The sequence below is a fragment of the Pongo pygmaeus genome, chromosome 2 (genome assembly GCF_028885625.2).
Source record: "Pongo pygmaeus isolate AG05252 chromosome 2, NHGRI_mPonPyg2-v2.0_pri, whole genome shotgun sequence".
NCBI classification, from domain to species: domain Eukaryota; kingdom Metazoa; phylum Chordata; class Mammalia; order Primates; family Hominidae; genus Pongo; species Pongo pygmaeus.
In genome coordinates this window covers 98076481-98096938 of record NC_085930.1, presented here as the reverse complement: position 1 = coordinate 98096938, position 20458 = coordinate 98076481, and positions in this window count along the sequence as shown.

Genomic DNA, 20458 nt, shown 5'->3' with positions numbered 1-20458 from the left:
GTCCTTCACTAAAAGGACTCGACAGAGTTAGGTGAGCCCCATGGCTTCAGGCCCACTACGAACCTGGCCAAAATCTGTACCTTTTTTAACCCCGTCTTCTGCTCCCAGCCCATGTGCACCCTTCTTCTGGGCCCAAGCTTAGCCTTCAAGTCACCGTGGAGTTGTACATACTGCCTACATGCTGTTACATGCTGTTCCTGCTGCCTGAAAGAAATGGCATACCCTCTCTTCTCCACCAGATAATCCCTCACTGATCACTTACAATCCAGCTTGTATCTCATTTTCATGCATGCCATCATTCAAAAAATATTTACTGGCCTGCCAGGCCCAGGGATGCATGAGGATTGAAAATGAACCCAGTCCTTCTTCCCCTCTCTCTGTGGAGCCTACTGGCACTCTTGTGTGAAACCACTCAGCTTCTAAGTCCTTGCTTCTGCTCTGTGTTCCCACAAGCTTAGATATAGATGTGTGTGTATGTATCTATGTGTCTGCATATAGATATAGCTACATGTGTATATATATTAATATCTACATATACACACATAAACACATTCTTTTACAACACAGGCTACATTGGACTCTGATTATTTGTTCATGAATTTTTCTTTTCCATAAGACTGTGAGTTCTTTACATTCAGGGTCATACCTCATTATTTCATTATTATATCATCCAGTTCTTTCCTTATAGTAGAAATGCAAATAAACATTTATTGAAATGATGAATGAATGTAAGAAGGAAAAAGTGCTCTTAGAGAGTGTTTAGCTCCATTACTTCATTAAGCAAATGAGAAAACCAAATGGGGGCTGAGGGGGGGATTAAACAATTTATTGTGACTATATGACCTTTACACAGAACCAATGTGGTCCCCCAACTTCAGGTCCAAAAGGGGACTTTTTTACATTTTAAACATCCTTTCTGGTCTTAAGAAACTTTACTTAGCATTTTAGAAAAACTGTAATTTGGCAAAATGTGATACATCAAAAGTGATAAGAAATTGGGCTCCTGAGCCAGAAAGATTTGTAATAAAATCCTGGCACTATTTGACCTTGGGCAAGTTGTTTTCATTCACCTCTAAGCCTCACTTCTTCTACCTATAAAATGGAGCTGCCCAACAGTACCTGCCTCAGACATGTTAAGAAGATAGAAAAAGATAACAGCACAGCAAATACAGGGCTCAACATGAAGCACATGCTTAATATGTGCAAGCTATTACTTTTATCATGATTGTTTTGTTGTTAGTTTAAATGATACCTGGTAAATGCACTACCTTAAGGTTCAGAGGTTCAAGTCTAACACTAATTATATTCAATAGGTCCCCACAATTACTGAAGGTATGTGTTCATTTAATATATCTATGTTACTACGTTAAATTGGTTACAGCAAACCTCCCTTACAGAAAAACTTGGATGACTTTTTGTCATAGATTTTAGATGTAGTATTGCTTTTTGCCACAGGATTTACCTCCAGGAATTAAAGCATTAGAAGGGTCCTGAGCATAAGGAAATGAATGCATTCCAAAGTGCGATGGCTCTTGTGCCCTGTATGGCAGAGTGATTCAAATGCCATTATTAAACTAGTAGAACCTGCTTTTAACGGCCAGAAGATGTTCATTTCCTGAGGCTTGGTGCATATACTGAACAGTCCTTTTTTCCAGCATAAAAATAGAAATGTAAAGGTTGGAACGCTATGGTTACCAGCCTGGCGACAGAGCAAGACTCCATCTCAAAAAAGAAAAAAAATGGTTTTGAACAATATTTTATGGCATCTGAAAGAAACCCTTTTATCTTTCACATCTTCACTTTTTATTGCCTGTGCTTTCATGGGCTGTGTGCTTGAACTAGACCCAAATCCTGGGTGCCACACTCAAAATCATATGGTACATCTGTTTATCTGACCAAGGACATGGTGGGATTCTGCATATCACAGTCTTCCCCCCACCTCAATATCAACACTCACTTTTGGTGGAAGAAAAGGAAAACACTGTATTCATGCCTCCTGTGAAGAAGGGCCGTCTTGTTCCCATTCCATGGGGCCACAGAACAGGGCACAGCCAGGACCCTTGACATCATGTTTACTGCCTCCAGCTTCTTCTATGGGCCTTCACCTCCCAAAGGAATCTCCAATGCTGGTGAGGCCTTAGCATCACCATAGACATCTCCATGGTACCTGGTGTGGACCTTGAACTTGGCTGGCACTTGCTGGGCAAAAAAAATAAAAAAGATGCTCTGCCATCATTTCAAAAATCAAGCCAATGCATTTTAGTCTTTTATTTTTCCAGATTTGGGATAAATTTTTCTTTCTTGGTAACAAAGAATTTTTGAATGAAAATATCATTTTCAATTACAAGAAAGCCAAGGGAGACGAGTGTGTTGAAGCAAGAACTCCAGTCGTAAGAGTTCTGTTCTCTTTTGTGGAACTAAGGGAACTTTGTCTGACAGAAGCAGTATTCTCTTCCAAAAGGAATTTGTATTTATTAAAATGTTTTACCAAAAGTTAACTGAGAGCCATCAACTGTGTCTTGAGCCTGTATGTTTCAGTGATGTTGCCCGGAATTGACCCAAACCAGGCCATAATGGCTGGGGTGAAATGTGAGAAACAAGAAGTCGGGGAATGCAAATGGGGCTGTTGAGAACGTTCAAAGATGTGGTTGGAAATTATACTGGAAAGGTATGTTAGGCTGAAACTATGAAAGGTTTTGAATGTCCAAGAAAAAAAAAAAAAAAGTCTAGAATTAACACCCTGAACAATAAAGGGCCATTGAAGTTTTTAAGCAGATCAGTTTCTAGAGTTCAGAGCCTAGGCTGCTCCAGCTCCCTTCTCACCCTGCTCAGGGCCCTGGAGCTTACCTGTGATGAGAGAGAGCAAGCCCTGTGCCTGTTTCAGCTGCTATTCTCAACTGGCCCACAGTGTAGCCCAGTGAACACTTGTTGGATATTTTTGGGTTCTTGTTCGCAGGCCCTGTTGCTGTCCTCTGCTTTCTGCTGCACAGAAATGTAGGTCTGCTGACACCAGGTAGATCTTGTGGCTCTTGATTTATCCTTACTGCTTCTATTTGGGAGTTTGTAGAAATACCTAGATTTGTGGGGAGGGAGTTGGGATGTTTGTTTGGTAAATGTTGACCATTTGTCTCTGGCTTGTTTTCTCCTTTCTATCCAGCAGTTCTTTTTGTATGTGGGAATTTGGAGCAATTTTTAAAGGATGCACCCACTGTCGTCTTCATAGAATCTAGAATTGGGTTTTTTTTTTCTTTTGGTGGAAATTAAGGAAACGGATGTATTCCATATCTAGTTTGACCTAGCACATAATGGAGTAAGGAGAAAACACAGAATGATGAGACAATATGTTTTTAAAAATAAATTCAAGGCCACGAGCAGTAATCCCACCTGTAATCCTAGCACTTCGGGATGCTGAGGCAGGCGGGTCACCTCAGATCAGGAGTTCAAGACCAGCCTGGCCAACATGGTGAAAACACATCTCTACTAAAAATATAAAAATTAACTGGGCATGGTGGTGCATGCCTGTAGTCCTGGCTACTCGGGAGGCTAAGGCACAAGCATCACTTGAACTTGGGAGTCAGAGGGTGCAGTGAGCTGAGATCACACTACTGCACTGTAGCCTGGGTGACAGAGCAAGACTTCATCTCAAAAATAAATAAATAAAAATAAATTCAAAAGAAGATGGAGATCAGGCCAGAGGCAACCAGAAGGGTAGCCCCTGAAAAAGAACACAGATGCCTATGAGGGATCTGGACTTTCTTTAAAGGTGCATTGGAACCGTTATCTGGTTTAGTCCAGTTGGGGGATCTTGGGTCAAAATAACTGAACCCTTGGTGATGAATAGCAAGACTGTCTTTTCTCGCCACAGTGTCTCCTCTGAATGTCCCAAAGACTCTAGGTAGGAGTTCAGACTCAGTTCTGATGACCACTTCACAAGGAGGAGGCTATGGTGTGAAGCACATTGACTTGTAAACAGTCATAAAAAATTGAGAGTTGAAAAGAAATTGCCTTAATACTGGTCAAACTGATTTCCCCAAGATGAAAATGGCTATGTTGGTAGGACTGACCTGGAAGGGAGCCAGAAGATGGGAATGGAGGGAGGTGCTGACTTGCCTGGCATGGGAGGAAGTGTGTTCCCCCTTCATGGCAGTGCCTATCCTAAATTATGGGATATGTGCTGAGGACCCTCACTCCTCCCCTGGAGTTCCAGGCCCTGAAATAAAGCCAGGTGTTTTGGCCAGGCACAGTGGCTCGTGCCTGTAATCCCAACACTTTGGGAGGCTGAGGTGGGTGGATCACAAGGCCAAGATATCGAGACCATCCTGGCCAACATGGTGAAACCCTGTCTCTACTAAAAATACAAAAATTATCTGGGCATGGTGGTGCATGCCTGTAGTCCCAGCTACTCGGGAAGCTGAGGCAGGAGAATGGCATGAACCCAGGAGGTGGAGCCTGCAATGAGCCGAGATCACGCCACTGCACTCCAGCCTAGGCGACAGAACGAGACTAAGTCCCAGAAAAAAAAAAAAAGCTGGTGCTTCAAATCATCCTTGGCTGTCTGTGACGGAAACCTGTCTAGGATATGAAACAAGTTCCTGGTCCCTCTCTTTCCCTTGTTCATGAAGCAAAGTCCAGGGAAAATTTCAGAACCTGACAATGGGCGAGAAATCCTAAACTTATGTGAGCTGTGTGAGACACTCTCTCCCACTCACAACCTTGACCTGTGGGACAGAAGGACAACTGCACAGAGGCAAAGAGATGCAAACCACACCAGAGTGCTGCCCTCCTGGCAAGCCACACACATAAGGGTGGGACGGGGACGCTTCTATCTGAAGATGTGGTGTGATACCTGGTAATGAGTCACATTCGAGGCAGAGTGGCAATGGCTCAGGGCACTTTTTCAGCCATGAGCCTTAGCCCGGAGCCCTTCCAGGCTGTGGCCAGGGTTGGTCCTGGAAAAATTACTAAGTTTAACAAGGAACCATTGAGTTGTTTCTCATTCTCCGTCATTCAAGACCCCTCACGCCTTGTTTCAGGGATATCCCTTTCCTGTAACTTTAAGAACCCACTGATCTTATGCCTCGAGGGGATACCAAAGTGCAGACTTTGAAACCAGGGGCTTTGGGTATGTGGGCCTAAGTTTCCTCATCTATAAAAAGAGGAAGATACTTAGCTTATCAGTGCTCCAAGCATTAAATGAGATCTATCTATACATACAGAGATCATACAACCCTGTAGAAGCAAGACATTTCCAGTTTTTGCCTGTTGTCCTGCTATCACAGAGTTAGCACCTTCTTTAACTCTCAAACCGCCCCGGTTTGCATGCTAAATTAATTACATGGTCACCCTATATATAAAGCTCCTAACATACTCCTGCAACTTGACAAAGAATAGGCCACAGGCCTTCCCCATCCCCTTCCTACCCAAACGTGCTTTCAGAACCTTCACTCACATTGAAGTGCAAATCTTTGACAATATTTAAATGTTATTCCTGCCCCAAATCTTACACTAAAGAGATATATCTGGTAGCAGAGTCTCAATTACCAGTTAGTGGGCCGGGAAGATCCTGGGGGAGGAGGGTGCTAGGGGCCATTGCCCCTCGATGCATAAGACTGACCCCCCCCAGTGGCCATACTAAGCTTTGTGATTATTCCTCAGCTTTCACTGTCACCCCAATCCCCACAAACTTCAGCATAGATGCACAGACACCCTCAGAAGGTAAGGGTCCAAACCCCAATGGTGATGTCTCCCAGGCAAGTAGTTGTTCAAAGCCATCTCCCTGAACAGGGATTGCTGGTGCTCTCTATGTCCCTAGAGCATCAAGAAGACATGATGTACACCCACCTGAAATCCATAAGGGAGTGCATGTTTGGGCCTGAAGACAACAGGTCACTAGAAGTAAGAGACACTGGAAGAAAATCACACCTTACAAAGCAAAAATAACACATTTTTAAATATCTGCAGGCCACCTACAACCATCTGATCTTGAACAAACCTGACTAAAACAAGCAATGGGGAAAGGATTCCGTATTTAATAAATGGTGCTGGGAGAACTGGCTAGCCATATGCAGAAAATTGAAACTGGTCCCCTTTCTTACACCGTATACAAAAATCAACTTGAGACGGATTAAAGACTTAAATGTAAAACCCAAAACTATAAAAACCCTAGAAGAAAATCTAGACAATATCATTCAGGACAGAGGTGCAGGCAAAGATGTCATGATGAAGACACCAAAATCAATTGCAACAAAAGCAAAAATTGACAAATGGGATCTTATTAAACTAAAGAGCTTCTGCACAGCAAAAGAAACTATCATCAGAGTAAACAGACAACCTACAGAGTGGGAGAAAATTTTTGCAGTCTATCCATCTGACAAAGGTCTAATATCCAGCATCTACAAGGAACTTAAACAAATTTACAAGATAAGGAAAACAAACCCCATTACAAAGTGGGCAAAGGTCATGAACAGACAGTTCTCAAAAGATGACATACATGCAGCCAATAAATATATGACAAAATCAACATCACTGATCATTAGAGAAATGCAAATCAAAACCACAACGAGATACCATCTTATGCCAGTCAGAATGGTGATTATTAAAAGTCAAAAAAACAACATGCTGATGAGGTTGTAGAGAAAAAGGAACACTTCTACACTGTTGGTGGGAGTGTAAATTAGTTGAACCATTGTGGAAGACAGTGTGGCAATTCTTCAAAGACCTAAAGGCAGAAATACCATTTGACCCAGCAATCTCATTACTGGGAATATACCCAAAGGAATATAAATCATTCCATTATAAAGATATATGCACACCTATGTTCATTGCAGCACTACTCACAATAGCAAACTCATGGAATCAACTTAAATGCCATCAATGATAGACTGGATAAAGAAAATGTGGTACATATACACCATGGAATACTATGCAGCCATAAAAAGGAATGAGATCATGTCCTTTGCAGGGACATGGATGGAGCTGGAGGCCATTATCCTCAGAAAACTAACACAGGAACAGAAAACCAAATACCACATGTTCTCACTTGTAAGTGGGAACTGAATGATGAGAACACAGGGACACATGGTGGGGAACAACACACATTGGGGGCTATTGGAGGGAAGGAGGGAGCGCATCAGGAAGAATAGCCAATGAATGCTGGGCTTAATACTTAGGCGATTGGATGATCTGTGCAGCACACCACCAAACCTGTACATCCTGCACATGTACCCCTGAACTTAAAATTAAAAAAATAAAAATAAAAAATGGCAAATAAAATATGTGCAAGCACTGGGGATGTGCAGGCAGCTGATTACGTGCAGGCACTGAGGGTGGGGTGGTCTCCAACTGGTCAGCAAGATGATCAGGATCAGAGGCTGAGGCGGGGAGAAGAAATGTGTTGGGAACCGCAGTGGAACTTCCTGACCAGGGGCAGGTGCTGTAGCTAATTTTAAAACTTCCCCACCCAGACTCTAATTTTTCCCCTGAAAATTGTTATAGTGTTTAAAAAAGATGTTATTATTTTAAAAACTGGAAAATGTATGTAAATTAAAAGAAGTGAAATGCTATCTCAATCCCACCAGGTAAGTAAAACCACTATTAACTTTTTGGTATTTTTCCTATCAACATGTTTTTCTCTCCCTAGTTATCTCTGTTCCTTGCTTTTGTAAATATGTGTTACCATGTGGAAAACTCAATTTTAATTATTTCTTCTGATTATAAAAGTGCACATATTTATTGTAGAAAAGGTGGGAAACACTCCAAAGCCAATGTATAGAATAAAGTCATCCACAATTTGCCAACCACAAGTAACTGCCACTGGCATTTTGAAATGAATTCTACTAGATCATTTAAAACTATAAGCACACCATTTTGCTGGTTGGGGTTGTGATTGTTGTGTTATAGAAACTGAGAAAATAATGTCTCTAATCTTTTGAGCCTGATTTATTCCCATAAAAGATTATTTAAAGCTAATATCAGTGAAAATTCCTCTACGAACATGATTTATAATGTCGGCCTATCATACCATCAATGAATGTAAAACAATTTCATCCTCTCAGTGAACATTGAGGTTTTTTGTATCTTTGGCTTTTGTTTTTTATAATTTACAATTCCTTCATGTAATATTTCTTTGCTGAATGTCCACTATGTGCCAGAAACTTGTAGGTTCTGATGCTATGAGAAACGAGATAGACAAATATCTGTGTTCACTTTTAACAAATTTCTCTATATACATCTTATTTCCTAGAATACATTTCTAGAAATAAAAACATTGAACAGAGGGGTCATACAGATTTAATTTATACTCTCACAAGTAGAATAGAAAAGTGCCCTTTCCTCACACAAGTAATAACTTTCTAACAGCTTTTCAGCTGGGGAGATGGGCAATAATTGGTGGGAAGAAAGCCTGAAGGTGAAATTCTAAGAGGTAGGCATGCTTTACTAAAAATCTACCAGGAATAGAGAAAAAACAAAAAACAACTTCAGATTAATCATAAAATCATAAAATGGAAGACATGGCAAAGCATCCGACTCCAGAGCCAGCCTGACCATGTGTTAGTCCTGGCTCTGCTGCCCACTAGGAGGCAGCTTTGGGAAAGTTACGCATTCTTTCTGCGCCTCATTTTCCTCACCTGTGAAATGGGACTAATACTAGCATCCACCTCAAAGGGCTGCTATGGTAGTTACATGATTTAAACATACACAAATCCCTTAAACAGTACCTGGCATGTATTAAGTACTCATTATGTCATTTTTTAAAATATATCATCTATATAACTTTCTACAGCACAACTGGTAGGCAAAGCAAAGTAAATCTGGTTCTCCAATTTCCAAAGACAATTTTAACTCGCTAACCCAGAAGAATTAGGAAGAAATACAAATAATTAGATTTGAACCCTAACAAAACTTGAGTTTTATCTCCCTTCCATCACTTACTATACAGCCCAGATCTTCAAGTAGGACTTGAGGCAACATCAAGCCCTACACGATCCCATGACCAAGGAACACTCTCTACCTCCCCAGACTGAACGTAACCACCATTTTTCTACTAACACCAAGGCCCACAGAGCACTGTGGGAGAAATACCATGCCTGGGGGGTCTTTCTCTGAAGAAATGATCTAAAGTAATTGTCTAAAGCTCTCAGAAGCATTGGCTTGAAGGAAAATGCCAAAATCCTGAGAGATTTGGTATTTTGAGTCATGTGACAAACTGCCCACAGAAGGTGGATTTCAACAGAAGCTGTAACTGACTGTGAATTCTGACGGTCGTCCACTGGTGATTAATGACATCAGGGAAAACAAGCCAGCAGGCACCAGTGTTAAGAGAAAAAGCTATTTTAAATATTCCCCCATTTTAATTAAATATTTCTTCTTATAACACTTGCAACCTAAAAATAGGTCTGATCTGTCCGCAGGGGCCACTTCAAGTTGACATGGAGAAGTTTAATTAGATTGCCTCAAGCAAGAATGTTATTCTCCAAGTTTCACGATATTGGCATTAACTCCCGGACTGAAGTAAGTGCAATTTACACATGTGTGTGATGCCTGCTGAAGTGGAGGATAGTATTTTCTACAAAATCCTGCTATCAGAAGAGGCTGGAAGAAAGGCATTTGTAATTGACTTCATATTTACAATTGCTTAAAAATCTAGCACCTGGTGATCATAAATATGTTTATCCCTTTAACACAGAAAGTGTTTGATATGCTAAGTTAGACCCAGATTCAATGCAAGAAGAAAAATGTACCCACGTGAATACCTGGTGGAATAGAAACACTGCTTATACCACTCCCACAAGGTGTAATTTTAACCGAATTAGTGTCAATTTGTCAACAAACTACCAGGCAATTCATTAAACTACTGGTTATTCGGCAACCTAGACTATTGACATATTTAAGCAACACACTACTGATAAACTTGGAAAATATCTCCTATGTTTTGCTACTCGAAATACTCTAGCACTCTCAGTCATATTCATTCAGTCATCCATCCATTCATTCAACCAGCTCTTACCAAGTATCTATTAGGAACACGTGAGTGGTGACTAAATCAGACAAGGTCCCTATCCTAATGCTGGTGATAATCTAGAAAACTCCCCGAAATACTGTGTGTGAATCTCAAATTCTAGAAGGAGAACTGTTGAGTTTGATGCTTTTAATAATGCATACAGCAATGCCACCTCACTAGCAGTTGACCACACACTTACCATCATTCTTTTTATCATTGCCAGTTTGACAGGCAGAACATGGTATTTCAGGTTTGTGTTTTATTACCAGTAAGAATGAATATCTTTCCAAATATTTGTTGACCAGATGTACCTATTTCATGAGTTATCTTTATGTCCTTCACTTTGAGTTCTACATACAGGCCTCTGCATATTCTCTGCACATTTTTTGACTGGTTTTCTTCCCCTTCATAGAGTATTTTACACAGTAAATACATTAACCCTTTGTCAGCAAATAAATCCGTAAACTTGTAGTTTCTCATGATTTTGAAATTTTTGGCTGTGCTGAAGATTTTTTTAATTTATATAATCAACTTTGTCTTGATATTTCTGTTGCTACCTTCAGTAATATGTTTAGAGACATTCACTTTCCCCAAATTATGTTTTTAAAGTGTTTATTAATCATTTCATCTTGTTTAAATCTTTAACTCATCTAGGATTTTGATATGAGCTGAGAGGTAGGATCTAGTTATATTTTTCCCCATATTCAACAAGCTGCCCAAGTTTTTCTTAAACTTTCCAAGCATTTCTACCAGTGTCCAGAGACACAGCTCGAAGGGGGCCTCATTCAGCAGTCCACAGCATCAAATGACCGCCAATGGAATGACCACAAGGCAATAAACAGGTTCCATCAGAAATTATGGAGGAGAACGCCAAATATTTTCTGAGACTATTATTAAGAAAAGTATTTTGTCTCAAAGCTATTGCAGGAGGGACAAATGCTATTAGAACAACCAGAGGAATATTTACTCTGCACCAGTGGTCAAAAGTGGTGAGGATGAAAAGGGATGCAGATCCTACAAATGCCGGGTGAGACTGAAAGACAGATTCTCATTTTTAAAGATCAGTCATAATTTTCTTCACTAGAGTATTTAAATGTTAATGTATTCAGATGTTAACTCCCCGTGCCAGGACAAAATGTTCATGACCTTTCCACAGGTTACAGCCGGGATAGCCTGGCCACGTCGACAGTTTGGAGGACTGAGTACAGGGAGCTGTGGGTTCTTGCTTGACATAGAATCATCTCTGGGCCTGGGCCGGGTGCGGTGGCTTATTCCTGTAATCCCAGCACTTTGGGAGGCTGAGGCGGGTACATCACCTGAGGCCAGGAGTTTGATACCAGCTGGCCAACATGGTGAAACCCCGTCTATCCTAAAAATACAAAAATTAGCCAGGTGTGGTGGTGGATGCCTGTAATCCCAGCTACTTGGGAGGCTGAGGCAGGAAAATCGCTTGAACCTGGGAGGAGGAGTTTGTGTGAGCCAAGATCGTGCCACTGCACTCCAGTCTGGGTGACAGAGCAAGACTCCATCTCAAAAAAAAGAAAAAGAAAAGAAAAGAATTATCTCTGGGCCTGGGAAATGCAGAGCATTGGTTGGTTGTTGTTCTAGCTAGAGGCAGAAGATGGACTTGGTGTATAGAGATCCCTGTTGTTCTAGCTAGAGGCAGGAGGATGGACTTGGTGTATAGAGATCCCTGTTGACTGGTCTTCAGATGCCTCACCTCTAAGATTGTCCTTCCTTTGTTCCTTGTTCATTTCATGTTTTCAGAAACAGTGGTCCCATGTTTGAGACACATCCAATTAGCTCCATGTATAGCCTCCTCTCCTTCCTTTTCTAAAATATTTAGAGAGCAGCTCCTATACACCAAGAACTCTTTTTGTTGTTTTTGAGACAGGGTCTCACTGTTACCCAGGCTGGAGTACAGTGGTATGATCACAGCTCACTGCAGTATCCACCTCTGAGGCTCAAGTGATCCTCCCACCTCAGCCTCCTGGGTAGCTGGGACAACAGGCTCATGTCCCCACACCTGGCTAATGACTTTTGCCATGTTGCCCAGGCTGGTCTTGAACTCCTGGGCTCAAGCAATCCACCTGCCTCAAACTTCTGAAGTGCTGGGATTAGAGGCATGAGCCACTGCACCCAGCCTTGTGCCAAGAACTCTTAATGCAGTTGAGATACTGTGCTGGATAAGACAGACAAGATCCTTGACCTCATGGGGCTTACATTCTAGAAGGAGGTTTGCAAACTATAGCCAGCATGCCCACTGCATATTTTTGTAAGGTCCAAGAGCTATAAATAGTTTTTATATTTTAAAAGATTTTTCTAAATCAAAAGAATATTTCAAAACACATGAAAGTTATATGAATTCCAACTTTCAGAATCCACAAAGTTTTATTGGAACACAGCCAGATCCATTCATTTATACATTGCCTAATTGTGTTCTTTCACACTGAAACAGCAGAGGTGAGCAGCGGGGCAGAGTCCGTGCAGCCACAAAGCCTAGACCATTTTCTATCTGGACCTTTACTGAAAAGTTCTGCTGTTGAAGGCAGCAGACCAAACAGGAAAATAATATGGTTACAGACTGTGGAAGACAGAGGACATAATTGGGGTGAGATGACAAGGTCAGAGAAGACATCGCTGGCTCTCCAGTAACAAAATGTTAGCTTGGGAAGGCCTGTGGCAGGAGGAGGGGGGAATCCAGGCAATAGAAATAGCAAGTACCAAGACCTGAGGCAGGAAGAGCCAGAAAACCAGCAAGTGCTGGGGCAAGTGAGAATGGGATGTGGGGAGGGGAACATGAGAGAGTTAAAGAGAAGTTGATCAATGGGTACAACTATATGGTTTGATAGAAGAAATAAGAACTAGTATTAAAGAGATCAGTAGGGTGACTACAGCTTACAATAATCTGTTGTACATTTCAAAATAGCTAGAAGAGACTTCAAATGGTTATAACATAAAGGCATATATATAAGGTGATGGATATCCCAAATATACCAATTTTATCTTTACAAATTACATGAATTATTGCATATATCCCAAAATTACGTACATCCATTATGTATCTTTTTTTTCCTTTAAAGGTGAGTCAGGCAGAACCTGATTACTTTTACTGCAGGGTGATGGCACGGAAATACAAGTATTGAGTAGACTCCAGATGTATTTTGGAGGTAGAGTCCACAAAACTTGGTGTTGGATTGGATGTAGGAAAAGGGAAGAGTCAAGGGTAGGGGCCAGGTTTCTGGCTCAAACTAGGCTGGTGGCACCATTGCTGAGATGAGGAGAACTGGAGAGTCACAGTTTGCATAAGACTAGGCAGAGAAATCAAGAACTTGTCTTTAAGAAGTCCAGGGAAAGATGTCAAATAGGGTGTTGGATCTAAAGGCCTGGAACTCAGAGCAGAGTTTGGGATGGAGACAGGAAATCTGACAAGCCTGCCTTCTGAGGTTGTGTGTTTAAGAAGACTCATCTTCAAGATCCCACTCATGCACCAGCTGCCTCCTTGCCTACAGGCCATGGGGCTTCCATGGCTGGCAGCAGCAGATGCTCTAAGGAAGCCCCTCCTCTTCCAACTAAAGGAATGCCTGATGACATGCATTGGGTCATCTGACAAACATTTGTGAGCATCTTTTGAGTCCCATTATCTCCTTAAGTCACATGTCAGTCCCTACCTATTGTCCCTAGGCATGAAGCCATTGCATAGGCAGGACTTCTGGAGGGAGGATGAGTTTTTATTACAAGGTCACCACACCCCATCATACAGGGCTCATGAAAAATGTTTCCAGCCAAACTTCAAGAAACTAGGGCCTGTGAAAACCTACCTCCTGCTTTCAGCAGGAAAGCTCAGTTTGGAAACTCCAGGGTGGTTAGGTAGACAAGAGGGCTCTCTAGACTTCTAAGAGCATTATGACTTAAGTGGGTCACTGAAAAACTATTAGGAAGGTTACCTCCAAGGCAACACTAGCACTAGCTCCCCATCTTCCTGGCAAGCTCCATCCTATAAGTATGCAAGCATAAAATTACCCAATTTGTACCCAAGATCCCCTCTGCATTCTTTCAAGCTGCAAGAACATTCCAACATCCATTTCATAGAAGGGTTTACCAGCTCCCAAGGTCCACAGCTGACTCAACACATTAATTTCCCATCTCCACTTCAGGGTACTAAGTGAAGACATTCCAAGTACCAGGAAACTATCAAGTGACTATCTTGACAAAAGTTTTGTGTGCTGCCTTGGAAACACCACTAGCTCAAATCTAGAAGTTGGGTTCTGTGTACTGGTTCTTCCACCAACTGGCTGTTTGGCACAGGATATCCCCTCTCTGGATCAGACTTTTCATCTGCAGCATGAAGGAGTTCATTTCCTGTTTCAGAAGGCATCTGATAAGCATGGCAGATGCTGTGCTGGGCCCAGGGATACAGATACTGGTAGAAAGGTCCCTGCTCTCAAGGAGACAAGAGTTGAAGTTGGATCCTCTCACAGGGTGGCATGGACAAAGAGATCATGCTGCATCTGGTATGCTCAGGGCTAAGCACATGACAGGAATAACCTCATTTTGCCTAGCAATCCTATGAAAAAGGCACTCTTACTATCCCACTTTAACAGATGCAGAAACCAAGATTTAGAGTAAGTCACTTATCTAATCAAGGCACATACTTTAGAGCAAGTAAGAGGCGAAGCTGGGGCTCAGTCCCAGGAAGGCTGAATTCTGGTGCCCCTGTTCTTCAACACCCGAAGGCCCTCTCAGTTGGATACAGCTTACCAGACAGGTTGCGTCCTGCAATGCCAGTGCCCAACGTTCAGTCAGCCAATGAGCAGAGGGCCCCCAACAGCTTTGTATGGTCTGATAATTATATGCTGTGCCGCTTTCTCAGACTCTCTGGACTTCGGCTTCCCCAGAACCAGACCAGGATATCCAATACAGGAGGCTCCTCAGAAGCCATCAAGACAAATCCTCTTATTTTTATAGATGGGGAAACTGAGGCAGGAAGCAACAGAATGACTCGACAAAAGTCTCTCCAAGAATTAGCAGGAGAGCAACACCAGGATCTCAGTGGAAGTCCAACCTCACGGTCTCATCCATTTCCATTCTACTTCTTGAGTGCCATTTCTTAATGAAGGAGAAAACTGGGGCTCAGATAAAGGAACCAGTTTAACCAAAGTCCCCAGCCAGAAAGTAACAAAGCAAGGACTTGAACCATCTATTGTTGGAGACGAGACAGAGACCAGTTAGGAGCATGGGCTTTGAAAGCAGAGGGAGTTGGGTGTGGACCTTCCTAACTATGCAACTTTAGGTAATTGATCTGACACCTGCAAACTGGGAACAAACCTAGTGGTGCCCTCATTAGGCCATTATGAGGATAACAGAGGGAGGCTGGCACACACAAAGGGTCGAGCACACTGCTTGGAAAATAGCAAGCATTCCACAAATGGCAAGCTCTGGTAAACATTTATTGAGCACCTACTGTGTGCCAGGTACAATTCCAGTGTTTTCATCCTTCTTTACAACCTACTTGGTGGGTCTTCTCCTACTTTTCATATGGACAAATTGTAGTTAGTCACTCATCCCAACTGCCTAGCTGTTGACAGGATTGAAATCTGTACATTCTCCTCCAGACCCCTGAAATCTTCCTTGCTGAGCTATACTCCTGCCTACATCTGCTTTCAGTGTTGTAGTAAAACATGCCTAGGGAGGGCATGGTTGGCATTCTTTCTACCACACAGCAAAGTTGCCCCTCCAAAAAAAGCTGTGGGGGATGAGCAGGGAGAGAAGCCAGGGACTGGTGGGTCACACCATGCAAGGAGGTAGGAAGCAGTCATCCCCAGGGCTGACGGCAGTAAACACATTTTTGACCAGGCAAGGTCTCAACAGCCCAGAAAGCCAGTAAGACCAGGCCTGCATCCCTGCTCTCATACCCCATCTTCTCACAATGCTGGGGAAATGAGAGCTCTTGTTTGGATGGGCTTTGTGGTATGGCCAACTCTGGGAAGAGCCTGGCTTTCGCAGATACCATGGATGGAGGCTTTAATGAATTGAAAGGGCCATGCTCAGCCTGGCCCTCCTTGGCCCAGAAGTGAGCACGGTAGGTAAAGTCTGCCCTCTTCACTCAAATGACAGCTTGTCTTCTCGAGCAGAAGTGAGGCTCCAGGAATAGCTTCACTTAGAGCAAATGGGCTTGTCTGCCACGTGTTGGAGTATTTGTCTTCTTTCCACAGCGTTTTTCTTCGGATCCACATGATGTTAGGGCTGTTCCTCCACTTCACTCCATTCTCAGTCTCGCAGCTCTCCCGTGTGCTTCAGAGAAATAACAGAACTGCAGGAGGGTCTTACCTTTAGGGTTAAAACACATTTGCATCACATCTTCTTAAAGTGGAAGAAAGGGGCACAGATGTGAGTGCTAAACTTTTCTGACTTTATTTGTCCCTTCTGGTTTCCTTACCAAGAGTGATGGATAATCTACTTGGGGACTATTCTCTCCCTGGGCTCGTCTCACACGTGCTCACAATGCCAATGTCACCATCACAGGGCATGAGTGAGCACAGCCCAAAGAGCCACATGTCCAGGAAGTACAGACAGGCAGGGACAGTGGAGATCTTCTGAATGATATGGGGCTTTGAACTAGAGAAACCCCCAGGGTCGTTGCCAAGGCTAAGATACTATGCTTCCCACCGCGTCTTCTGAAGTGGGTAGGATGGGATGAGCATCGCTGTTGTGGATGAGGAATTTGGTAATAATTGTAGTTAAGCCCTAAAACTTTACATATGACTCATTGAATCCCTATACAACCTTATGTGGTGGGTAACAGTATTATTCCTATTACAGAAATGAGGGAACTGAGGCACAGAGAGGTTGCGTAACTTCCCCAAGGTTACACAGGTAGTTTAGAGCAGATCTGGGATCTGAGCCCAGACAGACAGGCTCCAGAATCCCTTTTCTTAAACTGTAAGAAGCACATCCTGTCTAAGATGGTCCAAAAAGTTGAAGTGACTAGCCCATAAGATACTGAGTCATGGCATAGAATCTAGCTTGTGACCTTAACAACAAACCACACTGGGTTTAGAGCCCAGAGTCAATTGGTGTGATCCACATGCTGCACTGGATGGCCAATGTTCTTCCCAGTCTCTCCAGTTCTCCCTAGTGCACCCTTCCCTTTCCCACCAGAGCCTGTGCAATCACTGGCTTCCAGGCCTTCGAGCCCTCCTGTCCTTCAGCCTGGTGCACACACACCTTCCCCTGTGCCTGGACCAGCCTTACTCACCCTTCAAGACTGAACCTAAACAACCTTGCTGCCTTGGCTTTCCAAATCTGGTTTTTGTACCCCTTCTGCCTGTACCAATATCAAACCCAACTCCCTGCCTCTGTACATCTCATAGCAATGATGCATGGGAATAGGAATATGTAGTCCCCTTGCAGACTTCCAGCTCCAAGAGGGAAGAGATGGGCTCTGTACTTGGCACGTGACAAGCATCTTACTACATTTTTAGTGGCAGGAGTTTCAGGATGGTGTGGAGCTTGTGGCTGCCCAAGTACACCTCAGGCAGAGGTTTCATGAGGTCTCCCTTCAGCTCCTCCTGGGTGCTGTGTTCTCCCTCACCCCTGGGCCTTTGCACATGGCCTGCCCATGTCTGAAACACTCTCTAATGTCCTCCCTTTCTATTTTTTGAGACAGAGAATCTCACTCTGTTGCCCAGGCTGGAATGTAGTGGCATGATCTCAGCTCACTGCAACCTCCACCTCCTGGGTTCAAGTGATTCTCCTGCCTCAGCCTCCCAAGTAGCTAGGACTACAGGCGCAGGCCACCACACCCAGCTAATTTTTTGTATTTTAGTAGAGATGGGGTTTTACTATGTTGCACAGGCCGGTCTTGAACTCCTGAGCTCAGGCAATCCGCTGGCCTCGGCCTCCCAAATTGCTAGGATTACTGGTGTAAGCCATCGCACCCAGCCTTTCCAACCTTTTTATAATCTAGTCCCTTGCTGCCAAACCCAGGTCAGTTTACCTTGTCTTAAGCTCTCATTGCTCCATGTACCTTTCCTTTAAAGAAGCAGTTCCCAAAATGTGGTCCCTTGACCCCTGAAAGTTCCCTGAAAGGGAATCTGCAAGATCAAAACTACTTTCATCAATTACTAATCATTAGGGTTATACAAATTCAATCATAGTAGGGGCTCAATAAATCTTCAGAAAATGAGTAAACTGAAGTCCCACTGACAGACCCGAGGGCCAGCCTATCTGTGTGCCTCGGACAAATCTCACCTCACTAGGGTAACTAAATGCCATGCTTGGGAAGAGGCTGTGGAAGGCTCCTCCCTGAGGAACAAAGAGGAGGAGAAGGAACAGGGGCAACCCCTCCCCTGGAATAGGGTGCCCCCTGGGCGAGACTGTCAGGCTCAACATGGTGCCAAAATGGGCAACTTCCCACTTGGCTCTGCATTTTTCCCATTCCTCACACATGTATCTGAAACACGTTGGAAAGGGGTCAGACTGGTTTGGAACATGTTTGGGTAACTCTGAACATGGGATGTGGGGCTGGAAACCTGTGGAGAAGAGTATGACCTCTGAAACAGTTCATGGTTACGGCCAGGGTGATGCCACATGCCAGCCTGGGACAACCTCCACTCTTGTCCTACCCATCTGGAGGCCTCTGGCTCTGCCTTCACCCATCAGAGACACCCCTGAGTCTTACTTTTACATCCCTCCCTAGCCCACTTCCTATGTTATCTTTCTCCTGTTGCCTCCCCTGACCCAAATCACAAGCTCAACCCAGGCCCTGCTCCATGAATAAAAATGGTAATAATAATAGCCACAAATTATTATTTCCCATCTCCTGATCCCTCATGTACCAGGTAAAAAGAGTCACACACATTCTTCCATTTTATCTTTTGAATAAGCCCTCAAATCTTAGGTACTCACATTTTCATTTCACGGATGAGGAAACCGAGGGTTTAAAAAGTGACCTGATTCCCCCATGGTCATAAAGCTGAAACTCAAACCCAGAATCGTCTGACACCAAAGTTTGCTTCATAACCTCTGCACCACACCAATATCCCAAGAATATAAAATAATCAGTCTAGAAGCCAATTCGTTTTCTCCCAAATCAAGGACATTCAGAAGCTTGAATGTAGGGGGAACATTCCTACTCATGGAACACAGTTATCTGCGAAAACTAGTTGATGTATTTTAAATTAAGCCCTCTCTACCCTCAGCTGTAACTCCCAAATCAAACCTAGTTTTCAAATTAAATTTTCACCACTCTCCCCAGGAGTTCACACAGGTGAGCAGCTACAAGGGACTGAAACATCCACTTCTGCAGCCCACTCTGCTCTCCAGAAGACAAGAGTCCTTCAGAACAGGGAGAAGTTTAAAAAAACACATACACACAAAACAAAACAACTTATTTCACTTGGAATATCCCTGAGAAATCCAGGGTTAATGTTCAACTCTGGGTGTGTAGTGGAGACCAGCCCAGCCCACAGGTTCAGCCGAGCAGAGAGGAAAGAGGCCAGCCAAGGGGCACTTCCCTGCTCATGTCTCATAGTCAAGGGAAAGCACAACCTTCTAGCCAGTGTCCACCCTCCAGGGGCAGTCAAGGTGACCAAATGGAAACTTGGTGAAAAGGCACAGATGCAATCAACATCACACAAGCTACCTCTAGGTCTACACCTGCACCATCCAAGACAGCAGTCACCAGCCACCTGTGACTCCTGGAGGGTGGCTAGTCCCAACTGAGATGTGCTGCAAGAAATACAGCCCAGATCTCGAAGACTCAGTACAAGAAAAATATTAAATATCTTAATTTTCATATGAATTACATGTTGAAATGATACATATTGATAGATTATATTAAATAAGATATATTAAAATTAACTTCACATGTTTCTTTAGTTTTGTTCTGTTTTTGAGATGGGGTCCTGCTCTGTTGCCTAGGTGGGAGTGCAGTGGCCTGATCTTGGCTCACTGCAGCCTCTACCTCCTGGGTTCAAGCAAGTCTCCTGTATCAGCCTCCCAAGTAGCTAGGTTTACAGGTGCCTGCCACCATGCCTGGCTAATTTTTATATTTTTAGTAAGGACAGGGGGTTTCATCACGTTAGCCAGGCTGGTCTTGAACTCCGGGTTCAAGTCATCCACCCGCCTTGGCCTCCCAAAGTGCTGGGATTACAGGTGTGAGCCACCTTGCAGGGTCTTCTTTTTGCTGTTTTGAATGGGCTACTAGAAGACTTTAATTACATATGTGGCTGGCAATGTATTTCTATTTGACAGTGCTGTCCTGGATAAAGCACATAGTCAACCCTAGAGTCCAGGCCCTGGACACAGCACACCTGGGGTTTCTTCCTCCACCCCCTCAAATGCAGTTGGTGCAGTCACCAGCCCCACCTTCCTCTTCTTTGAAGCCTGCCCCTCCCTTGCTCCAGAGCTCACCAAGTCTCCCCATTACAGTTCATATCAACCCTAAGTTGCTCT